Source organism: Cryptomeria japonica, chromosome 7 (genome assembly GCF_030272615.1).
Source record: "Cryptomeria japonica chromosome 7, Sugi_1.0, whole genome shotgun sequence".
In the NCBI taxonomy this organism is placed as follows: domain Eukaryota; kingdom Viridiplantae; phylum Streptophyta; class Pinopsida; order Cupressales; family Cupressaceae; genus Cryptomeria; species Cryptomeria japonica.
In genome coordinates this window covers 411,761,829-411,774,490 of record NC_081411.1, presented here as the reverse complement: position 1 = coordinate 411,774,490, position 12,662 = coordinate 411,761,829, and positions in this window count along the sequence as shown.

The following is a 12,662-nucleotide window of genomic DNA, read 5'->3' as shown; positions in this document are numbered from 1 at the left end:
ATGGTAGCTGTGAACCCTAGTATATCTACCATCGAGAGTGATAAATTCCATTATAGCAAGAAAAACCCTTGGCCAAATTAACTTAATTACCTTTGGTGAGAAGTAGGTATGGTTGCCCTTCACCAGTATGGCTTTCTCCTCCTCATCCTTTGGAAATTTCTTCATGACAACATCTGAAATATTCCTATCCCTATAGAAATTGATGTCGTCCATCGGAAGAATCGTAGCCCCAGCGATCATAGTTTCAGTCACCTTGACCTTCATGTTGCCTATGGTTAATGTGCCTTTATTCCATCCCTTCTTGAAGATTCTCATAATTTCACGTCGTTTCTCCTGCATTCGCTCCATGAAATCAGTCATCTTGGCAGCTTGAAGTACCTCCCAAACCTGTGGATGATTCATCCATTTATCAATGGTGGTGGTTTCCGTTCTCTTGTGATTTCCCCCCATAATTTTATAAATATCTATCAACTGTAAATTCTAGAAAATACCTTTCTTCGCAATAGACTTCTTGTGAGAAACCACAAGAATTCTATGGGAATTTCCCATACATCTGTTTGAAAGGGAAAAAAAAACACCCATAAAGCATGCAAAGTGATCCTATAATAATTATTGTAGCTCCTTCTTGGTTGCATACAAAACCAACTCTTGCTACCACGATCACCCCTAACACCTCTGGAAATGATTCAAATCTAGCCTTTCTTACCATGCAATCTTTCATAAGTTAAGATATCACGTGTCGCACAAGGGAGCTCCCCCTCACACTTCCAAGTCATAATTTCCTCACTTTGTACTACCTCATTGGCAACCCAGACATCACACCTGTTGGCCTCTTTGTAAACATGGGAAAAGTGGCATTTTTGAAACCCCTGAAACAACTCCCTAGCGGAATCAATGATGTTTTTAATCATCCACGAGGGTTGGTGTTTACCAAGGAGGCAATTAATAATGTTTTTAGAGTCACCTTCCAACCATAACATGTTGACACCCAAATTATAGGCTTAATGGATTGGAGAGGGCCCATAGCTTCCGCCAAATGATTGGTATAAATCCCCAAGAGATAGGCAACCACCTCAATACAAAAGCCAGCACCATTCTGGATAACTCCACCGCAACTAGCAGTTCTAGGGTTCCCTTTCGCAGCACCATCAAAGTTGGCCTTAAACCAATCATTAGGGGGAAAAGATCAGCTACACATACTTCTTTTGATTTGGTTGATGTTGGTGCCCATATAGGCTAGGATATTCCAGCACTTGAGAACATCAAATTCCTCCTTTTTATTACAACAATGCACCCCCCTGGCCATCACATTCTCAAGACAATTATTTTTTATCTTGGCCCACACCACTTCAGAGGTATTACTATCATTCCTGAATATTCTATTATTCCTCTCTTTCCATTTACCCCAAAGGATATGGGCAAAGGAAAACTTCCATAGATTTCTTATGGTGAGGTTATTGGTAGAATATTGTCAGCTTATGAAATAATCTTGAATCTCCTCAGGGAAGACCCAATTCAAACCCCAAATTTAAAAAAACATTCCCCGGATAGGAAGAACAAAAGGATAGTGTATAAAAATATGGTTCACAGATTCCTCATTATTAAGACCAAGATAGCATCTGTAAGGAATACAAAAGCCCCTCTTTCTCAAATTATCGGTAGTAAGAATCTTATTTTGCAAAAGGATCAACAAAAAGATATTGATTTTAGGAATCAAACCTGGATACCAAGCCTTAGCACAACAAGGAGTAGGCTCTTTGGATTGAGCTAGCAAAAGGAGAATAGAAGAGACCGAATAAGTCCATGACGAGGTCCCTCTCCACACCATGCACGGTCTTCCCTTCTAGTATTTAAGATAGCATGTTCGATCATTAATTTTACCTGCTTTAGTTTGGGATCAATTGAGCTGAGGTTCACCCACTTTTGATCTTTCTAGTAATCAGCCACTTTAGCACCAAGCTTCTCCTTACAATTCTAGATGAGCATCGAAGAGGAACTCTTATTAAAAGGGGCTCCACCAATCCAAGCATCGTCCCAAAAATCCACCTTCCTATGATCACCTATGGCCCAGACATTGCCTAAACTAGCAATACCTTTAGCCTGGATAACACTATTCCAAATGAAAGAGTCGCTTGGTATCTGATCAGAGACAAGGAAATCTTTAATGGTGGGAATTTCTAGTAAGTACTTAGCCTTCCAGATATCATTCCATTCTCCTTTTCCCTAATAAGTTCTACAGATTTATTTGGCAAGAAGAGTTTTGTTCAAGGTTCTAATATTCCTTAAGCCCAGACCCCCCTTCTTTTTGGGTTTACACACATTATCCCAGGCTATGAGAGCCATTCTCTTCTTCTCCTCAACCCTAGACCAAAGGAAGGCTTTTAAAATTTTCTCAATAGCTTCAGAAAATTTACCAGGGATTTTGAAGAGGCTTAAAGCTTACACCAGAAAACTCCAAAGAGAAGATTTCAAAAGATGGATTTTTCCAGCTTGACTAAGAAGGGTACCTTTCCAACTAGCCAACTTTATACTGAAGCTATCCACGAGGCTATTCCAAAACAGCTCTGAAGGTTTCAAACCCAAAAGGAGACCAAGGTAGATAGAAGGAGGCTTACCAATTTGGCACCCTAGATCCGGGTTGTCCTATCTATCTGTCCTTTGGGGTGTTGAAGAAGAAAACAGAGATTTTCTCCCAATTGATAGTTTGACTCGGGGCCGAACTATAAATGTTGAGAAGGTTCTTCAAATTGGACACTTCGTTTATAGTAAACATACCCATTAAGATGGTATCATAAACAAATTGTTGATGGTTACATGCTCTAAAACCAGAAGAGGGTGAGATACCACAAAGAAGCCCTGGAGAAACAGATTTGCTAATAAATCTACCTAGACATTCAGCCAAAATGATGAAGAGAATAGGGGATATGGGATACCCCTGCCTGATGTCCCTAGAAGTTTTGAAGAAGTGGGAAGGCACCCCATTTACAATAACAAAAAAAGAAGGGGTCAAGATAAGTTGATCAATCATCTGAATAAACCTAGCACCAAAGCTGAAAGCACCAAGCACCTTACACAAGAATCTCCAGTCCAAACGGTCAAAGGCTTTTGACAGATCCAACTTCATAAGAAATCCTTATTTTTTTTTTAATTCACCAACGAGAGAATATTTTAATGGATGGAAATGATCGATTCAAGGATTTGTCTGTCGAGAACAAATCCACTCTGTTGGGGCAAAATGATCAAAGGAAGAATCCTTAGTAGTCTGCATGTCACCACCTTAGAGATGATTTTATATAAAGAGTTGCATAAGCTTATCTGTCGAAACTTATCCATAGAGTCAACCCCCAGGCATTTGGGGATCAGAACCAAGAAAGTATCATTAAGTTACTTTAAGATAATTATAGCCCCAAAAAACTATTGCACACCTTTAACCACATCATATTTGAGGATGTCCAAAAAGGCTTGAAAGAAGAAACAACGGAAATCCATCTGGGCTCGGGGTTTTACTACCATCAAAAGAAAAAACCACTTTTTTAACTTCCTCCTCAGAAGGGATGGCCACCAAGGCCTTGTTCTAAACCTCATTAATGATTGAAGGAATGTTCTCAAGGAGGGAATTTTGGGAGTGACCATCCAAACCATTATCTGCTGATAGAAGGGAGATGAAAAATTTCCTGGCTTCCTTCCCATTCTCATCATCCTTCCTCGTTTTAGTTCCCCCAATTCTTAGCTTAGAGATTCTATTTGTAGCCTTGTGTTTCATAGCAATCATATGGAAGAATCTTATGTTTCTATCCCCAGCTTCAAGCCATAGAAATCTAGACCTTTGTTTTTAGAATTCTTCTTCTCTTCTAATAGTCTTGTGGTACTTCACAAGCATTTCATTTTCCTTCCTGATTGATACTTCATTGTATCCACTAGTTTGGATTTTATCCAGCATTTCTTTGAGATCCAGCTGGGTTTTGGACTTGGCAGCAAACAGATATTTGAAAACCTCCTTGTTCTATTTTTAAATATTGTCTTTCACGTTCCTTAATTTTTTAGCCATTTTATACATAGCAGTACCTTTTGTTGGCATTATGTGAACCAGTATGAGGACATAATGACATTGTATGTTGTCATTGATGTCAATATGTTGAACAAGTGTGAACCGGCATATGTGAAGAACCGGTACAACACTGTGAATCGACATTTGTGCCAAAGTGAAGCGACGGTGTGCTTGTTCAAGGTGAACCGACATATGGTTATGGGAACTGGCACATGGAAGCATTGTATGACTACCGGTTGGTAGTCTCAACTTTAGGGTTTTCGGTTGAAGTGCTTCAAGCCTATGTGGCTCAACCGTTGACTTTGTGCGATGAGTTAGCATGATAACAAAGAATAGATCATGTTGCCACGTAAGCCTTGTGTGCGTGAAGGATCGTGCATGAAGAATATCTTGCCTATCTACCTCGGGAATATGAGAAGACTGTAAAACTATGATAACGTGTGATGGGTTATCAACCACCATGAAAATGGTGGAAAATGAATGATGGAGATTAATGCAGTATGCTCAATGGTCAGGATTAAATTGTTTGAATTCCTTAACCTATTAGGTTTAGGGTTTAGGGTTTATGCTACCAACCTAACTATTTTCTATAAGGTCGATGTTGTGACTCTTTCTAGGGTTGTTGGCAAAAGTTGTGTGTGAGTATCCAAGAGAAGGGATACGTGATTCTTGCCAGACCAAAAGGAGAGAAGTGATACCTGCAGAGTGTAAGTGCAGAAGGTAAAGAGGAGCTTAAGCAGATCTGCATTGGTATTGAGTGATGTTACCATATCATTGTAATACCTGTATATGGTGAAAATGGATAACAATAATAATGATATTGAAAGGCTAAATGAATTCAACCACAAAACCCTAGCCTAACAACAACAAAGATCCACCATAACATATGAAGATTACCTAAGACAATGCAAATCAAATGAAATCACAAAGATTATACCATCACATGTCCAATAGGGTTTTGGTCTCCATTCTTCCTATCTCCATTGATCTTGCTTGATATATTTGCTCTCAGATTTTATGTGCACAAGAGCTCAACAAAGAACGGAATGTGGTTGTAAGTAGGATCGTAGTGTAGTCAAGTCATTAAGATGATTCATTAGCTCATTAGTTAGCTAGAATGATTGATTAGGGTTTGATAATGAAAGAGGCATCTTCTTAAATAGAAGACACTATAAGAAATGGAGGGATAAGATTGAGAGGTGTAAAAAGGAAGTCAGCTATGATTAGAGGGTAGGTAAAAGAAATAATAAAATAATGAAATGGGTAGGTAGTGTATGAATTAAGAGATGAATGACATGTGTCATGGGTGGAAAAGGTTAATGAATTAATTAAATAAATAAAGATTTATTTAATTAATAGAAGAAGTGGGATAATTAAATAAATAAGATATTTATTTAATTTAGGAAAAGGATAATTTAAATAAATAAATGTATTTATTTAAATGAGAAATAAGGCTAGAAGAGGATAAATGAATTAATTAAATAAATAAAGATTTATTTAATTAATAGAAGAATTAAGCTAAAGTAATTAAATAAATAAAATATTTATTTAATTAGACTGGACAATTTTAGGTGTCTACATTTTGCCCCTCTTTGAGACAATGCGGCTTGTCGCATTGTTTCAAAGAAGATAAGATGAATTGATACAGAGTTGCCCCAAGATGGGAATGATATGCCCCCTCGAGAGATTGGATGAAAATGTGTGAAAAGACCACAAACAATCTCTCGATAAGAAAGAAAGGCTAGAATGGACTGACCAGATAAAGTGACAAAGTCACGGGATAACGAAGACTGACATAGGAGACTAGGGCTAGGGCTAGGGCTAGGGTAGTCTATAAGATTAGGGGAAAACATCCTCATTGTCATCCACAAATCTAAGAGATCAGAGTGCAGAGCAAGATAGAGCAGCAGCAGTCAGCAATGATGACAATGGCTCACAGATTCGATCATGTTCGTCAATTCCAGAGGCCAGTAGAGGCAAGAGAGCCAATAAGTACCACAAAACCTCCTTGTACTTTGATGCATTTATTGTTGTCATTAATGCATGCTAGGTAATGTAATAAATGCGTGTTTATGTCAGGAAAACGCGTTTGTGTCAAAAAAATGTGAATTTGTGTCTTCTAGGTCAAATCAGCAGTTCTGTGATGAACATACGCTGTCGATTGGATAAGCTGCTGAGAGCATACACTCAAGTAGGTCCTCTAGGAAAGACTAGGATAACAAATAGGGCTAGGATTGACAATTTTGTGATAGAACATACATTGCCAATTAGGAAACTACTCAAGAGGATTCACTCAAGCATAGGCCCTAGGATAAGATAGATCAAGGCACTTTGTGATGAATAGTGAGTACCAAGATATAGTACTTTGTGATGAACAGGGAGTACCACTAGGATAGAAGCAACACTTTGTGATGAACAGTGAGTGTCACTAGGACTGAGATGATTGATTTGTGTGACTATAGGAGTATTTGCCTATGCTAGAGTCATGGGAGAGATTCCCATCGACTTAGAGGTTGCGACCTGAGTTGATAGCCGAGGACCGAGCTGTGATTGAGGCTATGGGATTGAGACATATTCTGTATGTGCCTGAGTTTTGGGCGAACATGGGATTGCTGACTGCACTGGCTGAGAGATGGCACTCAGAGACTTGTAGTTTTCATTTGCCAATGGGTGAGATGACAGTCACCTTGGAGGATGTATATAGGATTCTGCAGATACCGATCGATGGGGAGCTGATTCCTTACAATCGAGACGGAGACAGGGATGCCCTTAGACGAGTGTTCTAGGATCTGGGACTGGAGATGAGGGTGGGACATGTGGCATGGGATATGTATCAGTATTGTACCATTTTGTATGATGATGTAGACACCTGCAGGTGATTTTGTAGCCATATGTATTTTGACATCATTGTATCATGACACTTATGATTATATATATGAGATGATTCATCTTTGCAGCAACTATATGCATGTGTACCTATGTGATGAGATTTTTCATGATGTATGTTTTATGTGATGCTTATAATATGGATGCAATGCAATATTTTTTTGTTCTTTTATGTTTTATATGTGTATGCATAATGCAAATGTGAATGTATGTAATGCAGATGAATATGATAATGCAAAGAACTATTTACATGATGAAAATGTAAGATGTGCTAACATGTGTTGTGTGCAGGATATGGTGCAATTGTGATATCTATATGTATGTATGAAATGCTTAATATGTGGTAATGCAGGTGCAACTACATGAAATGCAAATGTTTTTGGTGTGTCATTATACTCAGTCATGTGATAGCAGGCTACACGGACTCGAGAAGGACGATGGAAGTCAATCAAGAAAGGGGGATGGAAGACAGAAGATATGAATGTGAAAGAGCTTCTTGTGCGTTATCATCATTGAGCTTTATTATGGCAAGTAGGTTATGACAATCGAGGCATATGTTCGACCCAGAAAGTCATTGTACCTATTTGCATGGAGATAAGATAGTCACAAACAAAGAATGCCCCAGTTCACACTAGACTCACAGTGTCCTCATATCCTTGGACAAGTCATAGCATTACTAAAAGACAATCCACAGACAGCAAATACAAATAGGTGACGATACCCCATCCTCGCCTTTCTAGTCAAAGACATCCTGGAGATAGAATCTCTAGTCAGAGACATCCTGAAAAAGCTAAAAGACAAGTCACCAAAAGATAAAATCAAAAGAAAACCAAGACTCGACACCAACATCCACTATAGTCCTCAAGTTTAGTGTCTCTTGTCACTTGTATAAGTCTTATTTGATTGTGGTCACAATGTTTACTTTCACAAAATGGATAGATAGCACTGAACCATAATGTTGTCTGAGTCTGTTGAAAGATTTGATTTTGTTGAAGCCCATTGTTGTTGTTGTGTCTCATTTGAAACTGACTGAATCCATGAAACTGATACTTTATTGTGGAGAAGATGAAACTTTATTGCGGATCTGTGATGCAAATGTTGCTTTATTGTGGATTGTGCGCGAATAGACTGAAGGAAGCTAGAAGAAACTGTACTCCTTGAAACATGTGATGTTCTTAGATCCACACCCATCACTAGACATAGGATTTGCCTTAGCCACAGATAGGATCTGATTTATTATGGATGGAAAGGGAGGTGAAAAGGGAGGTTTATTATGAATGGCTAACCAATCTTGGGTAGATCAATAACAAGCCATGATGGGAATGGGTAAGTTTATTATGAACGAATAGGTTGTGAGTGTGTGCAAAGTGAAAGGATGAAAGTGAATCTTGAATGAGGGAGGAGCAATGTCACTACGCATGGCGCTAGTGACCCAGTTTTCACCATGGTACTTGCCCAGGGCGCCACTGAAGTGGTTTTCACCGTTGGACGAAATTATTTCTCTTTACTTTTTTTGATTTTTCAATGTTTTTTTGTTGTCACAAGGCGCCTGTTTGCCAAGTTTTCACCAAGTAACGATTTTTTTTGTTTTATAATTTTTTTTTTGTATTTTTGAATTTTTTGATTTTTTTGTTTTTTTGAAATTTTTGATTTTTTTTGTATTTTTGAATTGGGATATTCCAAAGAGCTATGTGTAGAACCTGCGAAGGTGCATGCTATTGATAGGATCCTCCAAAGGTTCACCTTCTATAGTTGAGAGATGATATGCCCCAGATCCATATGCTGCTGTAATGATGTAAGGACCAAGCCAGTTTGGTTCGAACTTGCCCTTCTTCTCTCTATCTTGCTGATTTTTGGGGTTTTCTCTGAGAACCAAATCGCCTGTCTCAAATGTGTGAGGCTTGACTTTATGATTATAGCTATGAAGTTCCTTGACTAAATGATGTGTAGCTTGAGTGACTGTCTTCCTTGATGAAGGAACTAAGATAGAATTACTAGTGCGTGGACTACACAGGCCCATATGTATGTCACCTAAAGAAGTTTGGGCATCCTTGATAACAAATTCCCTCGAGGAAGCTCCATTAAAGGTCCATGATGTATCGCCAGAAGGGAAAGGATGTATGGAACAAGCGGATGATTGATGAAGGCTTATGATTGTGAAAAGAAGTGAAAGTAGGATAGCATGATGGAGACTTAGGATCAACAAGTATGCTTTTTGACGTAAAATTGTAGAACTTTTGCCCCCAGTTATTTTGATATTAGGGGAGATCATATCTTTCTCTTTTTCTTTCATAGAATTTTTATCCTTGACTTTGATTTTTGCAGAGTCCAATAGCTTTTGATTTTGATTTGTACTAAAGGACTTATCTTTAGTTTTGACTTTTAGTTTTTTCTTTCCAAAGCTTGATTTTTGATCCCCAATGAGTAAGGGCTTTTGTAATTCTTGTTGATCCAAGTTTGGAAGTGGAGTGGAAATGGAATGATTGGATGATATGGTAAGGCTATGTGAGTTCTCAAGAGGGTTGGCAATATGCTCAATAGATTCTTCGCTGGAACCACTCTTAGGACTATTGATATCAAGAGGTGCTTGCACTACTAGAGGAGATTTACATTCAGACTTAGTAGCCACAACACTAGGTGGTTCATACCCAATTCCTTGCAAATTGTTTATAGATTGTTCCTGTTGACTGAATTCCTTAGGAGATAGTGGGAGTTGATCAACATGAAAGATATACTCACCACATCCCATGTCTTTAATCTTGAATTTTTCTTTGAGCTCTGATTGTTTGGATGTAGAAGCTTTTAATGATTCTGGATCCACATATGTTGATGATGGAATAGCCTCTCGATTGACTGGTATTGTTATTTCTGATCGAGATCGTAGATTGTTGCAATATATGAATGGGTCTGGGTCAGCTTTGATGGTCACTTCCACTGCATTGTGTGGAAACTTGATGCATCGATGATATGTAGATGGGACTGCGCTCATTTCATGAATCCATGGACGTCCTAGCAATATGTTGTATGTGAGATCAAGATCAAGTACTTGACAAACCACATCCTTTGTAACTGGCCCAACTCTGAGAGGTAAGGTGATTGTACCCTTGGATGAACGCTCTTCATCATCATATGCTTTGATAGTAATTTTGTTTGTAGAATTCACAGCTTTGTCGGAATATCCCAATTGTTTAATAGTGCTCAATGTACAAATGTTTAGGCCTGCTCCTCCATCTATCAGGACTCGTTTGATTCTATGTTTGTTTATGAAGGCTTCAATGTGTAATGGTGCATTATGTGGCTAACTTACGGAGGCATCATCAGCTTCTGTGAATGTAAGGGAGTGTGGAATGGAAAGGTATTCCACCATGGCTTGAAACTGGTCCATGTTCAGATCAGTAGGAACGGCGGTGTCTCTCAAGATTTTGTCAAGAATAGCTTTAGGTGCGGGGGATATGTGTAATAGCTCAAGGATGGAGATGAGCGTGGGTGTCTTCTCTAACTGTTCTACAAGGTCATACTCAGGCTTGGTTGATGAGAAAGCAGTGTTTTTGGTTGGAGCCCCTTGCAAAGTAATTTTACCTCGGCAGGTTGTGACATTACATTCAGAAGTAGGTTCGGAAGAAGATTCAACACCTTTTAGGACAATCTTGGGTCTCTAATTAGAATTTTCAAGGTTTTTGTCTTTGATGATAATGGTAGAGATGTAATTGTCCATCGAGATGTGATTGATAGTTGAATCATAGTTATAGGATGCTCTGGTATAGTTGGTCTGGTCATCTATGGCTTTAGCTTTTCCTTTGTCATGTTTTGGGAATGGTTCCTTAAACATCTCATGTTCTTGATTGGAGGAGTGTCTCTCAATCTCAATGTCACCTCTATCAATGAGATCTTGTATGATGTTCTTCAGTTGATGACAATTTCCTATCTTATGACCCTTTCTCTTATGAAATTCACAATACTCATCATCGTTCCACCAATTTGGTTTAACCTTTGGTTCATATGGAGGAAAATCTAGAACTGTGATTACCTTGTTTGCCACTAGCTTTTTGAAAACTGACTCAAGTGGTTCTCCCAATGGGGTGTACTTTCTTCGTGATCTAGAAGTTGTTTGAGTATTCACTTGATTGTTTGTAGAACTTGATCCCGAAAAGATGAATTTGGGTGGCACTATGTTGGCATCAACAACACCATCATTGAATGTGTTCTTGTTTTTATTCCAAAATTTTGGCTTGTCTTTTCCTTTAAAGTCATCTTTGTTTTCCTTGAATATCTTAATGACTCCTTGTTCAATTAGAACCTTTTCTATCGCTAAGCCCTTTTTAATGACATCCTTGAAGGTGGACAAACAAGCTTTTCTTAGATCATAACCAATGTCTTTGTTAACATTTTGGGTGAACATTTCTACCATTGGTTTTTGTGGAATTTCACAAGAGCATCTGCTGGCTAGATTCCTCCATCTTTGTAAAAATGATGCAAAAGACTCTCCCTCTTTTTGCTTGGTGTTGCACAAAGTAGTGACGGATATGTCTATCTCTATGTTGTAGGAAAATTGTTGGATAAATGCCTCTGCTAAGTCACCCCATGACTTAATACTAGGTGGGAGTTGGGAGAACCATTCCATAGCTTGATCACCCAGGCTTTGTGGGAATAATCTCATAAAAAAATGTCTCTTCTGCTGCTACTTCAGTGCAAGCTGTGAAAAATTGTCTTATATGTGCCTTAGGATCCCCTTTTCCTCTATACTTATCAAACTTAGGCGTCACAAAGTGTGTAGGAAAAGGAGGCATTGGAATGCTCTTGTCAAATGGATAAGGACATATGTCTCTCATTGTGTATGTTGGCTTCGGTGTATTTATGTCCTCCATTTTCTTTTGTAAGTCCCTGATTTGTTGCTCCAAATTTCTCTTAGGTGGAGATCGACTTCTTGGACCATACCCCATGCTTGAGGCACCAATTGGAGGAGGAGCATGTTGCATATATGGATGATATTGATCATACGCATGTTCATATGGAGGAGGTCTATAATGATGTTAATAATATGGACCACTTTGTATAGATTCATGTTGAGGAACGTCATATCTGTTTTGTCCATGTATACCATACTCTACAGGCATGTCATGTTCTAATGTGTTGCCCCCAAATTTGACACGGGGTTTCCTTGTGTCCAAATTTTGAGCATGCCTTTGAATATCCAATTGCTTTGGTGGTTGATCCTTAGCATTGGTATGTGATTAAGCATATCTTTCTGCATAAGACTTCCATAATGGCCTGCAAAGGTGAGTATCAGATGCTTGACCATGTGTATGTGGGACCTTTAGTTTTTGAAACAAAGATGATGGTGATTCAGGCACAAGATGTGGTCTTCTATTGCCTCCACTATTAGGTCTACTTTGATCCATGTTGGAGTGAGTTTGTTGCAAAGGTCGATTTTCCATTATTTGAGACATGTCGAAATCATGAGGTATCTTGGCTCCACTTTGTGTCATCATTTGTAGGAAGTATTGTCTATCCCTCCTCATTATTTCCTCAACCAATCAATTGAAATGGGGATTCATAATGGATTCTTCCACATCTGCTGAATGTACGAAAAAGTTGTCCGTATTGTCATTGTGTGTATCATTGTTGTTTGTAGTGTCCATGTTCTCAACATTTGGAATGTTTCTATAGGCATCCATGTCAGGTAATGTAGTATGATCAGAATTGAAAAAGATATCATTATCATACTCAT